The sequence below is a fragment of the Ascaphus truei genome, chromosome 5, assembly GCF_040206685.1.
Source record: "Ascaphus truei isolate aAscTru1 chromosome 5, aAscTru1.hap1, whole genome shotgun sequence".
Lineage (NCBI taxonomy): Eukaryota > Metazoa > Chordata > Amphibia > Anura > Ascaphidae > Ascaphus > Ascaphus truei.
Window position 1 is genome coordinate 39103063 of NC_134487.1, and position 19932 is coordinate 39122994.

At 49.8% G+C, this 19932-nt stretch overlaps 1 protein-coding gene across 1 annotated transcript in view; it reads left to right on the forward strand.

The window, feature by feature from the left end:
* Positions 1–19932, forward strand: part of CDHR3 (cadherin related family member 3) — a 74862-nt gene that overhangs the window by 18801 nt on the left and 36129 nt on the right. The gene's annotated exons all lie outside the window — the stretch shown is intronic.

Here is a 19932-nt window from a genome sequence, read left to right on the forward strand (position 1 = left end):
ATGCTATTACAGCGGTGCGCAAACTGGGGGGTGCGAGATTTTTTTTGGGGGGTGGGCGGTTGCAGAGGTCCTGCACTCTTCCCTAAGGCATGTAAATGAAATGCCGGGGGACCGCGCGAGGCCTCTGCTACCTTTACGTACCGAGATTCAGGACCCGTGACCATGGCAATGCGGCGTCAAATGACGCCGCGGGGTCATGTGACATCATGGTTGCCCTGGTAACATGCTGCGTCATTTGACGCCACGCGAGGTAAGGAGGGGGGCGGCCAACGGAGGAGGTAAGGCAGGGCGGGCGCCGCAAAAAAAGTTTGCACGCCACTGCGCTATTAGATAGGGTTGCGGTTCCTTACAATGCATCTAATCTCAGACGGTATTAGAGAGGGTTGGGGTTCCTTACAATGCATCTGATCTCAGACACGCTATTAGAGAGGGCTGGGGTTCCTTGTGTAACGGGTATTCCCCCCCAATCGCAGATATAGTGTGGGGTGCAAGGGAACATACAATGTTACCATAGGTGTGGTGCGTTACCTGTTGGCTCACAGGAGGGCTGAGCTTCCGCCACGGGGAACCTGGGGCAATACAATACTAGGGACAACCACTTACTCGATACAGAGCCTCCACCTGCGATGGCTCCCACCAGAGGGGGAGTGGTTCCTCGCAGGACAATCAATAATAACATACACGGTGAGGTATAATAACTAAAGACTTTACTAACATGCAAACAACATATCACGGCAATACCATAATATAACCTGTGTCCCTCTCTAGAGGAGACACCTACTGCGTCGCGCAGGATGCTTCCCCAACACCAGGTGATCCCACCCAGTGTCCAATGAGTCCCACCCAATGTCCAGCACTCTTGGAGAGAACGTGGGTGACTGCGCAGTCACAGTTACACTAAGGGCCCGTTGGTGCACTTATGACTGTATAGTACCTGCCGAGCACTCCGGTACTCGGATCAGCAACTGGCTTCACAAAGGGTCAGACGTGTGATGAATCCGTCTGATCCTCCAACCGAACTCCTGGCACGCGGACCACCAGTGGCGATCCTATTCTGATGAAAGTCTCTGGGGACCCTAACGTGGGTCCGAACCGCTTCACAGGAACCGCAGCATCTGCTGAGTCCCTAACTAACACTTGGCACTAACGTGACAGGAACCCTAACCTAGGGCCTGTCCCTGTGGTACAGCAACCTAAAGTTGCTTTGGGGAAAACTCCTAGGGGCCTAACAGGGGTTAATAACCTGTCCCACTCCCTTAACTCTTCCCAGCCTGACTATGCTTAATAACACTTAACGAGTCCCAGTGCCTACAGCAGCAAGCTGTAGCTCACTGGATGCTGGCAGCCAACGTGCTGCGCAACAAGGTGCCTGCCTGTCAGGCCTCACAGCACTAACAGCCGTGACTCTGACAAGGCAGCACTCTACACTAAGGGCAGCGTCCCTATCTTGGGCCTCCCTAAGCACTTACTCACTAAGCTAGTGGGGAGTTGGGGCCTACCTGGGGTGTGGGTACCTATATGGGGCAGGAGCTGCACTCGCTCTGCGCACCCTTCTTTCCCTCACAGCTCCCTGACTCCAACTTCCTTTACCCTTTCTTCCCAGCTCCCACTAATGTAAGTGGCAGGGTCCCTAACCTGAGGGCTGTCCCTGGCAACACTCACGTCACTGGGGAGCTGAGCTATCTCGGGCCCTGGGGGTGCTGGCCTAGTTCAGGGAGTCCCTGACTCCTGTACCCTACCTCCTTCCCTGGGCTGCTCCGGTCTCTGACTGCCCACGCAGCTGCAAGCCCGCGAAAATGTATCCACTTGCCTCTCAGACTCTTGGCCCTCATTGGCCACACTGTAGCACCTGGTGTGCTTGGCCCTAAGCCTCATGGGAATTGTAGTCCTGTGGAGGCTGTACTTACATTGGGGCCGCGTGCGCACCTTCCCTGCACCTGCACTAACCCCTAATGGCCGCCACAACATCTCCTTCTCTATCCCTACTCTCGCGCGACTCTCCTGGCCTGTTCCTTCACTAGCGCGATGCCTACCTGACTCCCGGGGCTCCCTTGCGCATGCGCGATCACTGGGGGATAATGGCGACGCCCTCTTCGCTGGCCGCCGGGACCTTAGAGACGCGACCGTGGCCTTAGCGACGGCCCAATCGCGTCCCCGGCAACCGGCCCACTCGCGGAGAAGAGGCGCTGCTCCCTCCTCGGCCCCCACCCTCCGGAATGGCCGTCGGGTCTGCCCCTGGCCTCCGGCAGTACCCGACATCGGTCCTGGCCACGGAGGCTCCCTGGGAGGTCGCAGGGTGCAAAGGGTGATCTGGCTACACTCTCCCCCTGGTGAAAAACCCAACGCCCTCGCTTGGGGAACGACATAACATGGCACAATTTTACACACTGAAAAATGGCATTGCATAACCCGTACACTTAACAGATCGGCTGCAACATCCCTGAAACCTGACACATCACACCCATTATTACCCGAGGCCAGCTGAGTATCAGCTACTTGCTGAGACCATTTGTGGGGTGCCCCTGACTGATCAGGTGGGGGTACCTCACTTTTGCGTCCGTGAGCCTCCCCGGGGTGAATCTCTCGGAGAGCACACTCTGGGATAACAGTCACTGGTTTAGTACTACTTCCTCCCCCTGGTGGAAGGAATAGCACAGTGTCTTTCAAACCGGCCTTTACCTGGTCATCCATGGCCTGGAAGCAGCAGGCCAGGCGGCCAGGACCTTTCCCGCGGTCCACTACTGGGCAAATGGGCTGCTTCTTCTTGGGCGCACAGGAGGCAACTTCTACTAGCTCCCTTGCCACACAGTCCTTGTCCCTACGGACTTGCAAGGCTTCCACTGGGAAGCGAGAAATGAACAACGTCTCTTTCCTCAAAGTCTCTGTTTCACCTGGCAGGGGGTAAAGAGTAGATACCTTACCACTGTGGTGATTCGCGGTGGCCAACAGGTCCTCGGGGACGCTGTCAGTTCCCACCTTGGCTGTATCGGGACCTGTCCACAACACTTCTGGGACAGTCCACTCACTGACTCGAAACTCGGGAGCGTTGGATCCCAGTCCTGGGACCATCATTTGGGTTAGAGCGCACGGGCTCATACTCAGTCCAGGAGCCATAACTCTGGCCTTTTTCACGGCCACCTGCATCGGAGCCTGTGGGGGGCAAGGGGGTTCCTTACCACTCTACTGGCTTGCGATGGTTTTCTCTTCTTCTGGAACACTGTCAGGTATCTTCTGTGCTTCACCTGACACCACGACAGAGCTGACTGTTCTCTTCAACTGAACGGTATGCGGTAGATACTGGTCCACTCGCACGGCGGGACAGCTTTCTTCTAGGGAGGACACCTCCGCCAGATGCGATGTCGAGTGGAGCCATTCGCCCGGGTGTCCAGACTTAAGAAGCTATCGTGCTCCGCGGTCACCTGGAGGCTCACACCCAACACCCCTGGGGCAGTCAACCCACCCTTGTCGTCGCTAACAGGTACTGATCCCACGCCTGGGACCGATGGTACCTCTGTAGGCCGGACGGGCCATTGTAGGGCACACGGGCCCACAGCACCTGAATACACTGTAACTGAAGTAGTTGATTCTTTGGCCCCAACTTCACTGGTGTGGTCCGCCGGCTGGCGCATCACCACGAGTGGCTGGCGGCTGAATTCACTGAAAGAAAATGGGGGTACAGACACCTTGCCCTGTGATTCCTCTGTCTCACTGCTGGGGTGGTTCGCCGGTAGGTGCATCGCCACCGATGGTTCGTCCTTTTCTGTAGCTGGCTGGGCCTCAATCCTTCCCTCTTGGTTGCAACGGGGGACTAGGGCAGCCTTGTCTGTCAGCTCCTCCACCTCCGTGGTTGAGGTAGAGCAAGTAACAGCATCTTCATCTCTGGGTTCTGCCATCTGAGATTCCTGCTTGGGATCTGGGACTGTAGACTGCAGCAGCACAGGCTTTAGAAACTGTGCCCCGCAGCCGGCACACTTGGGGCCCCAGGTCTGTTTGCTTTCTGGGAAATCACACTGATTACAAACACATCGTATACACCCCTCGTCCTCCACCATGGCCATCCGATATTCTATTGGTAGCCTAAAATGGTTAAAGTCCATACCACCAGATAGATTCAAGTCCTTTTGTAGGCACGGGCACACCAGAAAGGATATTTTCCCTCCTTTAGACCGCCATGCTCCATATAAATGAGGGTGTATTTCTCTGCATTCTGTACTGTTTTTTTTTTTTTTCAACTTTATTTTTATTGGTTTTTAGTGCATACAATCAATAGGTTACATGACGATGGTAATTATTCCAAGTATACACGTCCCTTGCGAGGACAAACTACATATGACGGACGTACGTTGGGGAGACCCACAGGACAAGACCTTGACAGACAAACCACAAATTATGGGAAAGTAGGGTGGGAGGGGAGGGGAAGGGGGGGGAGGGGAGGGGACGGCGTAGACGAAACCCAGACTACTTGTCGAGCCGACGACCTGCGCCGGTTCTATTGTCAGCTCGCTCTAGAACTCCTCGTTTGGATCTCTGCGCTCTAACTGCTTTCTCCACTCAACCTTGTTCTGAATGGGGTAGAACCATCGCCCTGGGGGCGCCCTACTGTCCTTCCGTCCTGTGTAGCTCCCTGTCCATCATCCAAGGAGAACCCATTTCCGTCTATCAAAGCCATATGGTGGCCTCACTCATTCCCTGAATATCGGTCTGTGCCAACCACAATGACCAAACTTTTTCGAATTTATCGGCCGAGTCGTTAACTAAGCTCGTTAACTTCTCCATTCGGCAAATGAACCAAATTCTGTTCCTAATTTTGTCTATAGAGGGAATCGCGTTCTGATTCCACAGTGCTGCGGTCTCGCACCGCATAGCGGTAGCAAAGTGTGCGATCAGCTTGTTGCCCGACCGAGAAACCTCGTTTGTAGGTTTACCTAATAGAAACAGCCACGGGTCCAGCCGGATTTTGAGCCCTAAAAAGATCCTCTGTAGCCAATCTCGGATCTGGGTCTAGATCGGCACTATTTTCGGGCAAGACCACAGCATGTGTACCAGATCTCCTAGTTCCCCGCACCGCCTGGGGCAGAGCGGGGACGATCCCTGTTTGAATTTGGCCAGTCTAACTGGTGTGAGGTACCACCGAAGTAATACCTTATACGAGTTCTCCTTCAATGTTGTACAGATGGAGCTAGTGGCCGCGGCTTTGAATACCTCGGCCCAGTCCTCGTCCTCTAAAATACCCTGGAGATCCTCTTCCCATTGCGTCATGAACCGGGGTTTAACTGTCCTGTCTCCGTCCGTATTCACCACCTCTCTGTATAGGGCAGAGATCAGTCCCCGTGTGCTTGTCCCTCTCGCACAGAGCTTCTCAAAATTCGTTAGCGGTGGTCTCACCGGGTGTGCGTTGTAGTATGCCCTTACCTGGAGGTATTTCATAAAATCCGTGTTAGGAATGTCTGTTTCTGACTGTAATTCTGCGAATGATTTGATCTTACCTTTAACCTCCAGGTCCTTCAGCCGTCTAACCCCCGCTCTACCCCAGCGCCGGAAGCCCCTGTCTGTCAGCCCCGGAGCAAAGTCTGGATTGCCATGTAAAGGTGCCATCAGAGTATGTTTGGAGGTTAATGAGCTGTTAACTTTGGCGGCCTCCCAGACCGAGAGTGAGTTGAGCACAGAGGTCAATGGAATGAGAACCTCCTTCACCCGTTTCCTCGGGTACCAGATCAGGTCCGTGAGTTCCAGCGGGGTGCACACCTCCCTCTCCAGTGCCACCCACCGCCGCAACTCAGGGTCCCCGTGCCATTGTGTAATTTGGCACAATTGTGCCGCTTTGTAGTAGGAAATAACACTCGGCACCGCTAGGCCACCAGCTTCCTTACCCTTCTGCATCGTCTTTACTCTAATCCGTGGTTTTCTACCGTTCCAAATAAATTGAGATATAGATTTTTGGAGCCCTGTAATATCCGCTCTTACCACGGGAATTGGGAGAGTTTGAAACAAGTATAGAATGCGGGGAAGGACGTTCATCTTGACGCTATAGATCCTCCCTAGCCAGGAAACACCATATGCCTTCCAGTCCTGCAGCTCTTTCTTTAGAGTCCTCAGCAGTTTGGGATAGTTAGCCGAATATAAGGAGCTTGTCTGTTTTGTGATCTGCACTCCTAGGTATTTCATGGAGGAAGGGCACCATCTGAACCCAAAATTGAGTTCTACTAGCTTCTCCATCTCTCTCGGCATGTTGAGGCTTAGGGCCTCTGATTTGGACTGATTTATTTTGAAGCCTGAGATCTGGGCGAACCGCTCTAGAAGCTCAAACAGGTTAGGTAGTGAGACGAGCGGTTTAGACAGGGTTAGGATGATGTCATCTGCATACAAAGCCACTTTATGCTCCTGGGAGTGGATTTGTATCCCAGAGATATCGGCGTTGTTCCGAATTTGCGCTGCTAGCGGCTCGATGCATAGGGCGAAGAGCAGGGGCGAAAGCGGACACCCCTGTCTCGTGCCGCTTTTAATCGGGAAAAGATCAGACGGGTGTCCTTGGTGGACCACCCTAGCTGTTGGGGCCCTGTACAGAGCCTTGACTGCCTGTTGGAATATGTCTCCGAACCCAAATGCTCCAAGCGTGGACTCCAGATATGGCCAGTCAATCCTGTCGAAAGCTTTTTCCGCATCTAGGCTTAGGGCCACACTTCGGATCCCCTTGGCTCCTATAAATTCTATGATATCAATGATCCTTCTGGTGTTATCGGCCGCTTGTCTATTTCTGATGAAGCCAACTTGATCCGGGTGAATAAGCCTCGGCAGGATGACATTTAATCTGTTGGCCAGCAATTTAGAGTAGATTTTAACATCTGTATTTATTAATGATATCGGCCTATAACTCTGGCAACTATTGGGATCTTTGTCCTCTTTATGGATTACTGAGATTGACGCCTGGAGCATCTGTCCCGGAAAGGGCTCTCCTGCTAGCACTCCATTGAATAACTGGAGCATATGCGGGGCCAAAACTCCGATAAATTTTTTGTAGTACAGGTTGGAGAACCCGTCCGGGCCCGGGGCTTTTGACGCTTTTAAGTTTTTTACTACCGCCTCTAATTCCTCCCTCGTAAAGTCGCTCTGTAGTGCCTCACTCTCTGCCCTGGTTAATTGTGGTAGGGCCGCGTCTGCCAGGAATTTCCGTAGCTTACTACTTGTTCTGGCATTGTGAACTACCTTCTCCCCATTGTACAGTTGTGTGTAGAATTTCGCAAACTCTCCCACTATCACTTTAGGGTTTGAGGAACACTGGCCCCCGCTTGTTTTGATAGATTGAATATTAAAATTTGGTTTCCGGTTTCGGAGTCTGGTAGCCAGCATAGTGTCCGGTTTGTTAGCTTTCTCATAAAATTTCCTCTGTGTCCAACTCATGTCCTTCTCGGCCCTGGAGGTGAGGAGGAGGTTCAGTTCAATCCTGACATCCTTCAGCTCCTTAAGGGTGTCCTCTCTACCTGACCGGTTATGTAGTGTAGAGAGCTCATGTAACCTTTTGTAGAGCTGCGTTAATTTGGCCTCTTTTTTCTTTTTTCTATTTGCAGCGATGCTAATTAAAACCCCCCGTATTGTGGCTTTATGAGCCTCCCATAATATAGCTTGGGAAGCCACACTACCACTGTTTGTCCTAAAATAGGCTGAGATCTCAGTTTTGACTTTTTTTTGTAATTCCGGAATTTTAATGATTGACTCGTTTAGCTTCCAATTTGCTCCTGGTCTGACAAACCCAATTTGAGTGCATCTGAGCTCAATTGATGCATGGTCCGACCAAGTTATATCATGTATACCTGTGTCGGATATTTGTGGAACCATTCTGCCCGACACAAAGAAGTGGTCAATCCTACTGTAGCTGTCATGGGGATGGGAATAGAAGGTGTAGCTACGTTCACTCTGATGTTGCTCTCTCCAAATATCAACTAAGCCAGTTTGTCGGAGTCCATTCAGGAGTGCGGTATTACTTACTTTCCTTATGGATTGTTTGGATGTCGTACGGTCGACCTTAGGGTTGAGTACTGTGTTAAAGTCCCCTCCTAGTACAATATGGCCCTCGGCCCACTGTTGCAGCTTTTGGAAAAAAGCGTTAAAGAACTCCGTCTGACCCTCACTTGGCGCATATATGCATGCCAAAGTGATTCTGGTCTGTTTGAGTAGCCCGACCAACACGATATATCTACCCCCGGGGTCCCTTTTGATCTTTTCTACCTGGAATTGATTGTGATTGTGAAATAAAATAGCTACCCCTCTTTTTTTTTCCTCCCCTGAAGCCAAGAAAAACTGTCTGAAGTGTGAGTCCATAAATTTAGGGCTATGTCTGGAGCTGAAGTGTGTCTCTTGAAGAAAGACCACCTTAGCCCCTCGCCTCTTGAGCTCCGCAAAGGCGATCCTCCGCTTGTGCGGACTGTTGAGACCTTTAGCGTTCTGTGATACGAAAGTTACCGCCATATGGAGGCCAGTTGTGTGAGCAGATAGAGTGTAAAGGTGCAATTACTCTTACCCCAGTCCTGATGGGCTTGCGAACCGTTGTGTTTGTGCTTTCCGGTTGGGATCCGTCTAACGCCTGATGGGGCTGGGGAGGGGGCAGGAGGAAACATGAGGGAAAGATACAGATAAACAACACACATACAGATACAGATAACAGGAACCGTATTGGTCCTAACAGACCTCGGGTTCAGTGCCCGGCTGTGAACTTTTTTTTCTGGACCTCCCTCCCTCTTGGTCCCCCACCGTGGCTCTAGTGACCAGCCACGGGCAGCCGGGTCTTTGCCAGGAAGGTGGGTCTTACCCCATCTCCTGGAGTGGATGCACATACCTGCAGGCGGAGTGGTGGACACCCCCCCTCCCGCCGGCAGTCATGCTTAACTAAAACCTAGCCTCCAATCTCTAAACATTCAACTTGAGCTCCCTCTCCGTTCGCTAATCTACTTTCCCTCAGCTCTCAGCTACTTTGACTCTTAAGTCTTAACCCCCTTCCGCGTTCACTCTGCCCCCCTCTGTACTTTTGGACAGCCTCACTTGGCCCCCAGACTCCTTTCCTCGCGGTGGCCGATTACCCCTCTAGGGACCTGGTATCTATGAGGCTTCTCGCCCCCCTGTCCGTATGCTTGCCCTGACCCTAGCCAGGGTCCCCTTTTGCTCAGTCCTGAGTTGGGGCTGCTCCCCGGCGGCGGATCTCGCGTGCCTCCGCCGAGGAGCTCCGCATCGCATCCGGGTCGTCGCCGTCCTCCTGACGTCACAGCGCCTCTCCTCTGGCGCACCGATGCCTTCCGTGCTGCCGCTCTCGCGAGATCCTCTGCCCTGACGTCACAGCTCCGGGCGTGTCCTCCTCATTCGGAGGCGGGCTGCTGAGGGGCGAGGGCTGGTCCGTGGGCAGCTCCCTGGGCGGGTCCCACCGCCGGAGCATTCCTTCCCGCCAAGAGCTGCACCGCCATGGAGGGTTTCGCGCGTCTTCTCTGCCTTCCCGCTCAGCCAGGTAAGGGAACGCCATCTTGGGTCCTTCCGAACAATGTGTGCCCGCTGAACATGACGGCCGCCATTTGGGGCCTCCTGACTCTGGGCATCCCCTCCTGTGGTAGATTTCTCCCGGGAGGCGTCTGGGCAGCCTTGGGGAGCGCAAACTTAGTGGGAGGTAAAACAGAGGCGCAACAAGCGCAACCAGAACAGTTCATTCTGTAGTCCCTTCTGTGTGTTAAGGGCTTTTCCCGCCCCCATCTTTTCTGCTGGAGCCCCTTTCCTTCGGGGAAGAGGAACCCTGCCTTCTTGACTGGGAATCTGCGTTAGTGCCTTGCTGGACCCCCTCCGAGGAGGCAGCCGTATTTCCCTGCACCCCCAACTTTTTCAGGAAGGCTGTTCCCTCCGACGGGTGTTTGAGGACATGGGGTCTGCCATTTTTTGTGGCCACTAGTGCAAAGGGGAAAGCCCAGCGGTACCTGATTTCATTGTCCCTTAGAGCCCGCGTGACGTGGCCTACCGCTCTTCGCCGATCCAGCGTAAGGGGGGACAGGTCTTGGTATACCGTAAGGGTGATCCCTTCAAAGGTGATGTGGGGGGTTGCCCGAGCTATCTTACCCACCTCCTCCTTTATGGAGAAGTAGTGGAGGCGGAGAATCACATCCCTGGGGGGATTTGAAGCCAGTGGTCTGGAACGCAGGGCTCTATGACACCTGTCCATCCTGAAGTCAGCTTCTGTCTTATCCGGCAGGATGGAGGCCATCCAGCGTGTCAGCAGAGCCTCCAGATCCAGGATCTCCTCCGGGATCCCCCTTATACGTAAGTTGTTCCTCCTGTCCCTATTTTCCCCATCCTCCTGGCGGGCCTCCAGTTCTGCCACCCGCTGTTCTAGGGACCGTACCCGGGAATTTGTCTCCTCCTGATTCTGCCCGCTCACCTCCATGCGTTCCTCTAAGTCATTAGTTCTGGCCCCAATTTGCATTAGGTCATGCCGGAGCCCCTCCATTTCCCCCCTAAAAAACGACTTCAAGTCCACTAGGAGTCTGGAGATTTCTTTTTTAATGATCTTGGACTGTGCAGCTGTTGCTCTTGACCCCTCGGCATCCTGGGCAGAGTCGGAGTCCGAAACCGCTGACATCTCCGCGGCCCCCACCTTGCTTTGTCCGGGGAAGTAGGCCCTGACATCCGACTTGCGTCGGACTTTCTGCCTCGTCGTAGCCATCTGGGATTTGGGTTGATGTGCCTCACCGGGGTGTATTTATGTGTCTGTACTGTCCGATTTTATTATTCTGCGGTCGGTTTTAGTCTCTAATATCTTCGTTAATATGCCGGCGGTTGGTGGAGCTGAGCGACTAAGCGTCCATCACCAGCCAGCCGCGCATGCGCATCTTATTCTGTACTGTTTTTAATGGGAACAGCAGTTGCTGATGGCTGTTCACTTTGCTTGCTCCCCCTGGTGGAATGTAACAGAGGGGCCCGCTCTATCACTTATTGGCTCTGGCTCTGCACTGAGTCACTCACTTTGCGGGGGCGGAGCTCTGGTTTTCCCGCCAATCCCGGACGGATTTCTGCGACACAACTTAGTGCAGGCTTGCAGTCAGCAGCACATGTGCTCTCCTGCTTGGGCGGGAGATGCCATTTTAGGTGTGACTCCCTTGATGAGGGAGCCTCCATTTTGATCACAGTTCTGGTAATCTCACTAAGGCTCTCTGAGTATGCAAGAGGGTAGCCTTCTGGTGGGGCCTCTGGGAAATGCAAGGTCAGAGGGACATTTTCCCGGCATATTTCATGATCCGTTACTAGCCATAGTCTACAACACTGGTCAGTGGGGTCGTACCGGTGCTCTATCCTCTTCCACCCTTGGTCTATGCCCAGGAGTCTCCCTAAGGCCTCACAAATTTCCCTCAACTTCACGGCACTACTGGGAACATCCCCTACTACTAGCACATGTCGCGGGGATACTTCTGTCCTCTTGGTTCGTTCTTGGGCCTCATGGCTTGCGGGCCCAAACATGGTGAAAAATATAAATTGGACAATTTGGAAAAAATGAAAACAGGGCACCCCAGGTCTATCTCAGCAGCGCCTCCAAATGTAACGGGTATTCCCCCCCCCAATCGCAGATATAGTATGGGGTGCAAGGGAACATACAATGTTACCATAGGTGTGGTGCGTTACCTGTTGGCTCACAGGAGGGCTGAGCTTCCGCCACGGGGAACCTGGGGCAATACAATACTAGGGACAACCACTTACTCGATACAGAGCCTCCACCTGCGATGGCTCCCACCAGAGGGGGAGTGGTTCCTCGCAGGACAATCAATAATAACATACACGGTGAGGTATAATAACTAAAGACTTTACTAACATGCAAACAACATATCACGGCAATACCATAATATAACCTGTGTCCCTCTCTAGAGGAGACACCTACTGCGTTGCGCAGGACGCTTCCCCAACACCAGGTGATCACACCCAGTGTCCAAAGAACCCCACCCAATGTCCAGCACTCTTGGAGAGAACGTGGGTGACTGCGCAGTCACAGTTACACTAAGGGCCCGTTGGTGCACTTATGACTGTATGGTACCTGCCGAGCACTCCGGTACTCGGATCAGCAACTGGCTTCACAAAGGGTCAGACGTGTGATGAATCCGTCTGATCCTCCAACCGAACTCCTGGCACGCGGACCGCCAGTGGCGATCCTATTCTGATGAAAGTCTCTGGGGACCCTAACGTGGGTCCGAACCGCTTCACAGAAACCGCAGCATCCGCTGAGTCCCTAACTAACACTTGGCACTAACGTGACAGGAACCCTAACCTAGGGCCTGTCCCTGTGGTACAGCAACCTAAAGTGGCTTTGGGGAAAACTCCTAGGGGCCTAACAGGGGTTAATAACCTGCCCCACTCCCCTAACTCTTCCCAGCCTGACTATGCTTAATAACACTTAACGAGTCCCAGTGCCTACAGCAGCAAGCTGTAGCTCACTGGATGCTGGCAGCCAACGTGCTGCGCAACAAGGTGCCTGCCTGTCAGGCCTCACAGCACTAACAGCCGTGACTCTGACAAGGCAGCACTCTACACTAAGGGCAGCGTCCCTATCTTGGGCCTCCCTAAGCACTTACCCACTAAGCTAGTGGGGAGTTGGGGCCTACCTGGGGTGTGGGTACCTATATGGGGCAGGAGCTGCACTCGCTCCCCGCACCCTTCCTTCCCTCGCAGCTCCCTGACTCCGACTTCCTTTACCCTTTCTTCCCAGCTCCCACTAATGTAAGTGGCAGGGTCCCTAACCTGAGGGCTGTCCCTGGCAACACTCACGTCACTGGGGAGCTGAGCTATCTCGGGCCCTGGGGGTGCTGGCCTAGTACAGGGAGTCCCTGACTCCTGACTCCTGTACCCTACCTCCTTCCCTGGGCTGCTCCGGTCTCTCACTGCCCACGCAGCTGCAAGCCCGCGAAAATGTATCCACTTGCCTCTCAGACTCTTGGCCCTCATTGGCCACATTGTAGCACCTGGTGTGCTTGGCCCTAAGCCTCATGGGAATTGTAGTCCCGTGGAGGCTGTACTTACATTGGGGCCGCGTGCGCACCTTCCCTGCGCCTGCACTAACCCCTAATGACCGCCACAACATCTCCCTCTCTATCCCTACTCTCGCGCGACTCTCCTGGCCTGTTCCTACACTAGCGCGATGCCTACCTGACTCGCGGGGCTCCCATGCGCATGCGCGATCACTGCGCATGCGCGAGTGGCTGGGTAATGGCGGCGCCCTCATCGCCGGCCGCCGGGACCTTAGAGACGCGACCGCGGCCTTAGCGATGGCCAGATCGCGTCCCCGGAAACCGGCCCGCTCGCGGAGAAGAGGCGCTGCTCCCTCCTCGGCCCCCACCCTCCGGAATGGCCGTCGGGTCTGCCGCTGGCCTCCAGCAGTACCCGACATCGGTCCTGGCCACGGAGGCTACCTGGGAGGTCGCAGGGTGCAAAGGGTGACCTGGCTACACTTGCAATGCATCTGATCTCAGACATGCTATTAGAGATGGTTGGGGTTCCTTACTAGGCATCTGATCACAGACACTGTTGGAGAGGGATTAGAGGGGTTAGAGAATTTCACAATATAATTATAGGTCCCTGTCACGGGAGACCAGGCAATTACACCTTTATACCAGGATCATTTCACTGAGCAAAACAAGTTAATGAAATAAATCGTACATTTATTCACAGGAAAAGGCAAACACACCCAATTTACAGCTAAAAGGCACACTTACTTGGGCATTGGGGGTTGAAAACAAATTATACTTTCCAAGGTGTAGGGGCTTATCGCCAAAGCTTACCCTAAAAAGTCTTAGAACGGAAATCACCATGCCATTCCAAACAGCCCAGCTCCCTCTCACTCTCCAAAGGGCTGAAGTTCACTTACTGCTTAGAGTCTTAGAAAACTTTAGAGAGCCTTAGAAATCTGGAAAACTTAAAACTAACATAGAAAACTTAGAAGACCCTTACAAACTGAAAATCTGAGCTGTGTAAGGGTTTTTAAAACCTCTCAGGTTCATTCACAGAAAATCTACAGCCCAATCAAAAACGTTAGAAATTTCTCAGAAGCCAATCAGAGCGGGGCTCACCTAGCTGATGATGTCAGAGGCAGAGGCTTGTTGAGCCAGCTTGAAACAAACGTGTGGGCTGGAAATATGAGTCAGCCAATGGGAAATATTTCCACAAGCAGCAACTTCCCCCCAGCTAACCCCATACCGGGTCCGCTAAGTCTGGTGTCACAATCAGGGCCCCGTGGGGTGCCCTCTGTTCTCTACAACTGACACCTGGCCTTTTTCCTGCTCATCAAATGGTTCCCCACCTCCACATCCTGGATCTCCTTTGAAGGTGTGGAATCCATACGTCAGAACATCCCGTCTGTTTCTTCCTCCCATCCTACACCTCTTCCTAACTCTCCTCCTGCCTTCCTTGACTCTTTTTCCACTGTCTCAGAGGAGGATGTGTCACTGTTGATCTCCTCTTCTCCCTCTACCACTTGCTCTCTTGACCCCATTCCCTCCCATCTCCTAAAACCTCTTGGTCCTACTATAATCCCTACGCTCACACACATTTTTAGCTCCTCCCTCTACTTTGGTACATTTCCCTCTTCCTTCAAACATGCAACAGTTATACCATTACTCAAAAACAGCAAGCTTGACCCTACCTGTCTTTCTAACTATCGACCTGTCTCCCTCCTACCTTTTGCCTCTAAACTCCTTGAACGTCTTGTATTCTCTTGCTTGCTTCATTTTCTCAACACCTCTTCTCTCCTAGACCCTCTACAATCTTGCTCCGCACTACTCACTCCACGGAAACAGCCCTCACTAAAATAACGGACGACCTCCATGCTGCCAAAGACAGAGGTCATTACACTCTGCTCATATTACTCGACCTCTCCGCAGCATTTGACACCGTGGACCACCCTCTTCTTCTTCTTCACATTTTCCATACTCTTGGTATTCAGAACAAAGCTCTATCCTGGATCTCCTCACATCCCTATGCCCCTTTTACCTTTCTGGTCTGTGCTGAAGCAGGGAACTTGGCGTAACTGTTTTCAAGGAAGGATTTTGACCAGAGGTCTATGCCTATATATCCCCGGGAGTCTGACTTGATTCACGGATACATTTTTGGGGTGGCCAGCAACTCTGGGCCCCGTCTACCTAGACACAATGTGACCGCACTTTCTTCGCAACCCCCACCACTCCCCTTGAAACTCATAGCCTGTGAATCTCCACTGGTTGGTACTCCTGGAAAGGTAGAACACACATAAATTCCTTATCGTTGCACAATCACATACATTTCATGTACAACCCATGGGTCCAAGAGCTGACACTCTAAACCCACAAATATGGTTCAGAGGTAACCAGCCAGGCATAATGCCTTTATTGATGGCCTGGTTACCCCTTCAATGTCACAGTCTCCTTAACTAAAAAAAGGTTGGAAACCACTGATTTATAAGCATACTCTGCCCCCAAAAGGTTGCAGAGATATCTGTGACACCTAAGACTCCTGGGAAATATTAAAGAAAGAACGTTCCCTGGCACTGAGATAAAATCTTCATTCAAGAAGAGATTTTATTCATGCAAAATACTTGGAAATAACGTTAGCCTCCGAAACGTTGTGCATTAATTCCACATATTTTGCATCAATAAAGCATAGTTGAAATGTCTTCTCGACTCTCTGATGATTTGATATGAGTGCCAGGGAGCATCCTTTCTTCAATGCTCCCCAGAGTGAGAGTTAGAATTCCCCATATTATCTCTGGATAAGCAGTGGAACCACACGTCAATGCCTCTACCCTCTGTACTGACTTGTGATTCTTACTACTTGGGAAATAAGCTAATCTGAATATTTAAAATAGCTCTGTAATGCAATGATTCTGGATTCAGCCAATAATTTGCACACTCTGAGTCAGTAAACAGTCTTAGAAATGTAATGAAAAAGGAGTTTTACTTGGTCTCGGTTATGTTCTCAGTTACAGCTTGCACAGCTAAACAGCATATAACAGGAAAATGCTCCAAACACCCGGAGAATCCCCAATCAGTCTAGTCTGATCCAGAAAGAGCAAGGGGAATTCTTGACTTGGCACCTGCACAGTCCATGGAGACGCTTCTGGCGCTATCCCAGCCTAGGCTCTTATTCATAGCATATTTTGTTAGGCTTCCTCCAATCAGTGCTGAGTATTATAGCAAAAAATGCATACTTAAACTGACGAGTCACACTTCCTTTGTAGTAAACAACTCTATATATTGTAACAAACATTTGGCAGAGAGCAAGCTCTGCTTACCCAAAGCACATACCATGGCACACTTAAAGCTGCAGTTCAGTCTTTTTTTTTTACATTTATTTTTTTATTTCAATAGTTTTATGTGTGCAATCTCTAATTAGCTAAAGAACTGTATAGCTGCAGGTCAATTCGTTTTCCATGTATTGATAGGTCGAAATTTGGTGACATATTAAAAGCTGGGATTTGTTTATAATCTGCTTGACTGGCAGTGGAAGCTCATGAATATTCATGAGCATTCCTGCACTGACAAGTGCTAGAGGGAGGTCAGTGCTGACAAAGGGGTGTGCCAAAGCTTGTGACAGGACATGAAGGGGCAGTGCCTTAGCAAATGGCTGTTAAAATAGAATACAAGAAAATTGGTCTTTCAAAGTTGTTTTTTTATAAACAGAAAATGCTAAAAGTATTTTTTCTTACTACAGAACTGATTTATTAAAAAAAAACACACATGCAGGATATTGACTGAACTGCAGCTTTAAGCTGATGAGTGGTACTTTCCATATAGTCACACTTCCTTTGTAGTAAACAACCCTATATATGGTAGCAAAAATGTGACGAGAGAGAGATCTGCTTACCCAAAGCACATGTTATGGCACACTTAAGCTGATGAATGGTACTTTCCCATACAAGCTCATTTATATATGTTGTATAGTATAGACCGAGGAGTGTTTAGTGAGGTATATAAGTTAATGGGATCTCTAATAAATAAACCCTTCTCCCCAGTCCACTATCTCCCTCTCTTCATCATCTAAGATATGTTTTGCCATGTTTATCCCTGTAAAATTTCACACATCTTATTACAGAATAATTGAGTACATACATGTACCTAGGTAATGCAGCCTTACTTTATTGCAAAGTTAAGTAGTTCTTCCAGCTGTTTAATTAACACTTTGCTAGTTGATTACAGATGTAATCTACTTTCAGCCTATGGATGCCAGAGGCCTCTGTGACAGTAGGGGTAAATGTGACTGCTTTTAATAAAGGTCAAGCCTGCTATTACCCCTACCTGTGAGTAATACTATTCATGTATTATGTTTGTGTATATATAAATGTATTGTAAGCTTAGTTCCAGCACTTCAGGAACAAGGGGTTAATGTTATGGTCAGCTGGAATGTTGCAAAGTGGTCTGTGACCTTACCAAGTAATTCTTTGGACAAATTGTCCCACCAGTTTCCCTTGCTTCTCAAATGACTACTGGTAGTTACCAGATCAGCTACCCAGATTAAAAATAAAAAACAATAAAACTTTATTACATCCTTAAATTAGTGACTCTGGGCAATTATTTACAGTGTGTATTGTTTAAAAGAATCCCTGTTGGAGTGAAGTAGAGAATTAACATATAATTTTGGAGACTTGTAATCACATTAATATGTATGTCTTCCTGTAACATATAATATGTTTTTTCTACTTTGACATCTCTCAAGCCCACGGAATATATCCTTATATGGAATATAGGTATATATGGTGGATAAGTATAGCCTATATCTCATATATATTTCCTATATTGTAATCAAAGTTCATCACAATGAACGTAGCTTAAATATTCATGCTGTCTTGGCATACAAGTACTGGGATACAAAAAACTCCCCACATCACATATATTGGTTTGCTCGAATGATCATAAATCAGTGTGTATACGGTGGATTTATAATATCCCTAGTATGTACTTCTTAATGTACTAGACCACAGAATATGTATAATATTCCCATAGTGATGTATAAACCTTCAGGTTTTGTATAGAGAGTTGTCTCAGTTTGTCTCCTTTTTCGTGTCATTTCTAACTCTATACATTGTTGCAGTGCAGAGCCCAAGTTTCAGCAGACTCAAATAACACTGCGCAACGGTTATCAGTCTCAAATAACTCAACACACATAGGGTCCACAGATATTCCCCCACTCTCTGGTCTTGGCGGACCCAACAGTGGTAAATGGATGAAGCAAGGGAGGTCACGGCAGACCTATATGTACTTATTATCTGTCAAGCGCATTCAGACATATTTAGATACGAGCCGTGCTCCGTGGGGTAGAGATGTCGCTCCGATGACGTCAGACTCGACGTCCAAGACGCGTTTCGCGTGTCACGACGCTTCTTCAGATGGGAGGAGTCTTTTAAACAATACACACTGTAAGTAATTGCACAGAGTCACTAATTTAAGGATGTAATAAAGTTTTATTGTTTTTTATTTTTAATCTGGGTAGCTGATCTCGTAACTACGAGTAGTCATTTGCGAAGCAAGTGAAACTAGTGGGACAATTTGTCCAAAGACATAATAATATATATATTAACATAGAGTGCATTCTAGTGGAGGATTCTTCGTTTGGATCTTCTTTGATCATATCTGGTATTAATTGTATCTATCCTCATGCACCATGTTACTTACCTGAAATAAAAGTAAAAGTAAATATTATTAATAGGATGAGCGATTTATAAAGTTTATTTTTTGTACAAGTAATTCTTTGCATGTAACTGTGTTTGTTGTTGCATTTCTGTTTGTTGTTGCATTTCCCCCTCACCAATCAGGGGCTGGGTCATATTGCAATCACCGGGGGAAGAGGGACCCCTAGCTAGATCAGATAAGATCAGCTCAGCTTTAGCTGTGAGTTCAGAGTTCTTTAGCTGAGGCAGCTGGGAAGAAGCTGTGAGTAACTGGTAGAAGCTGCAGTTCCACTCCGGTGCTGGTGCCAGGCCTGGAGTCATATTCCAGAGGACATTGCAGGGAAGAAAGAACAGGGGGTATCTCCATAGGGAGGTCCCTGTACGCAGGTCTATATGGTATCCCCAGTTGTAAGTGTGTGTTGGTTGGCTGTAAATAGTTGTGTTTCTGTCTGATGAATTGATCCCTGGTGTGATAGTCCTGGTCTCCCGTGACAGCCTCTAGCAGTCTCTTGTTTGGAACCTAATAAAAGTAATTAGGAACATCTACTGTTTCTCCGGCATTCTGTTCAAGTGACAGTGAGCCTTCCTATACACATCATTATAGCATGGATTATCGGAAAGGCCAAATTCGTTTAACTCTTTGGGTGCCCTAAGACATAGTCACTATGTCATGGGGTCAAGCACTCTAGTTGCCAGACCCTTTGGCCTTAAATCATACCATGGCAGTGTTTTTGTTTAAGATTGCCTCCTGAGTTCCCCTGGAGCGCCAGATGCAATGTGCACTGTACGGAAATGGAAGAGGACTCCTCCTCTCCCGTTTCTGCGGACTTAAATCTCCGGCAGCACAGGAGCCAATAGGAAGACCCAACATCATCTGTCACAGCTTTCTATTGGCTCGCGTGCTGTGGGAGATTTCAGAATAATGGAGCAGTGGCAGCACCTGTGGAGGAAAGCATCTCTGGAAGAATGGGGTTATCGGGGCTGAAATGAACGTGGTTCAGCTCCAAAGAACCCCTGCCAACACAATAAAAAAATAGTCTGGTATGCTCCTTTAAGATGAAAGATTTTATCTTGGCTCCCTGTGAACAAGAAAACTGTAATTAAAATCTCCTCTGTCACTTGCTGTCCTCGACTCTTAGCTGTTCGTCTAATTCCGAAACAATATTTACTTCCCAAGGAGAAGAAAGGAAGGTGTGGAGGATCATAAGAAAAAATAGATTAAGATCACAAAAACTTTCCGGTGCTTCTGGTTAACATAAAATAGGACGTATTGAAAAACATTTTTAAAA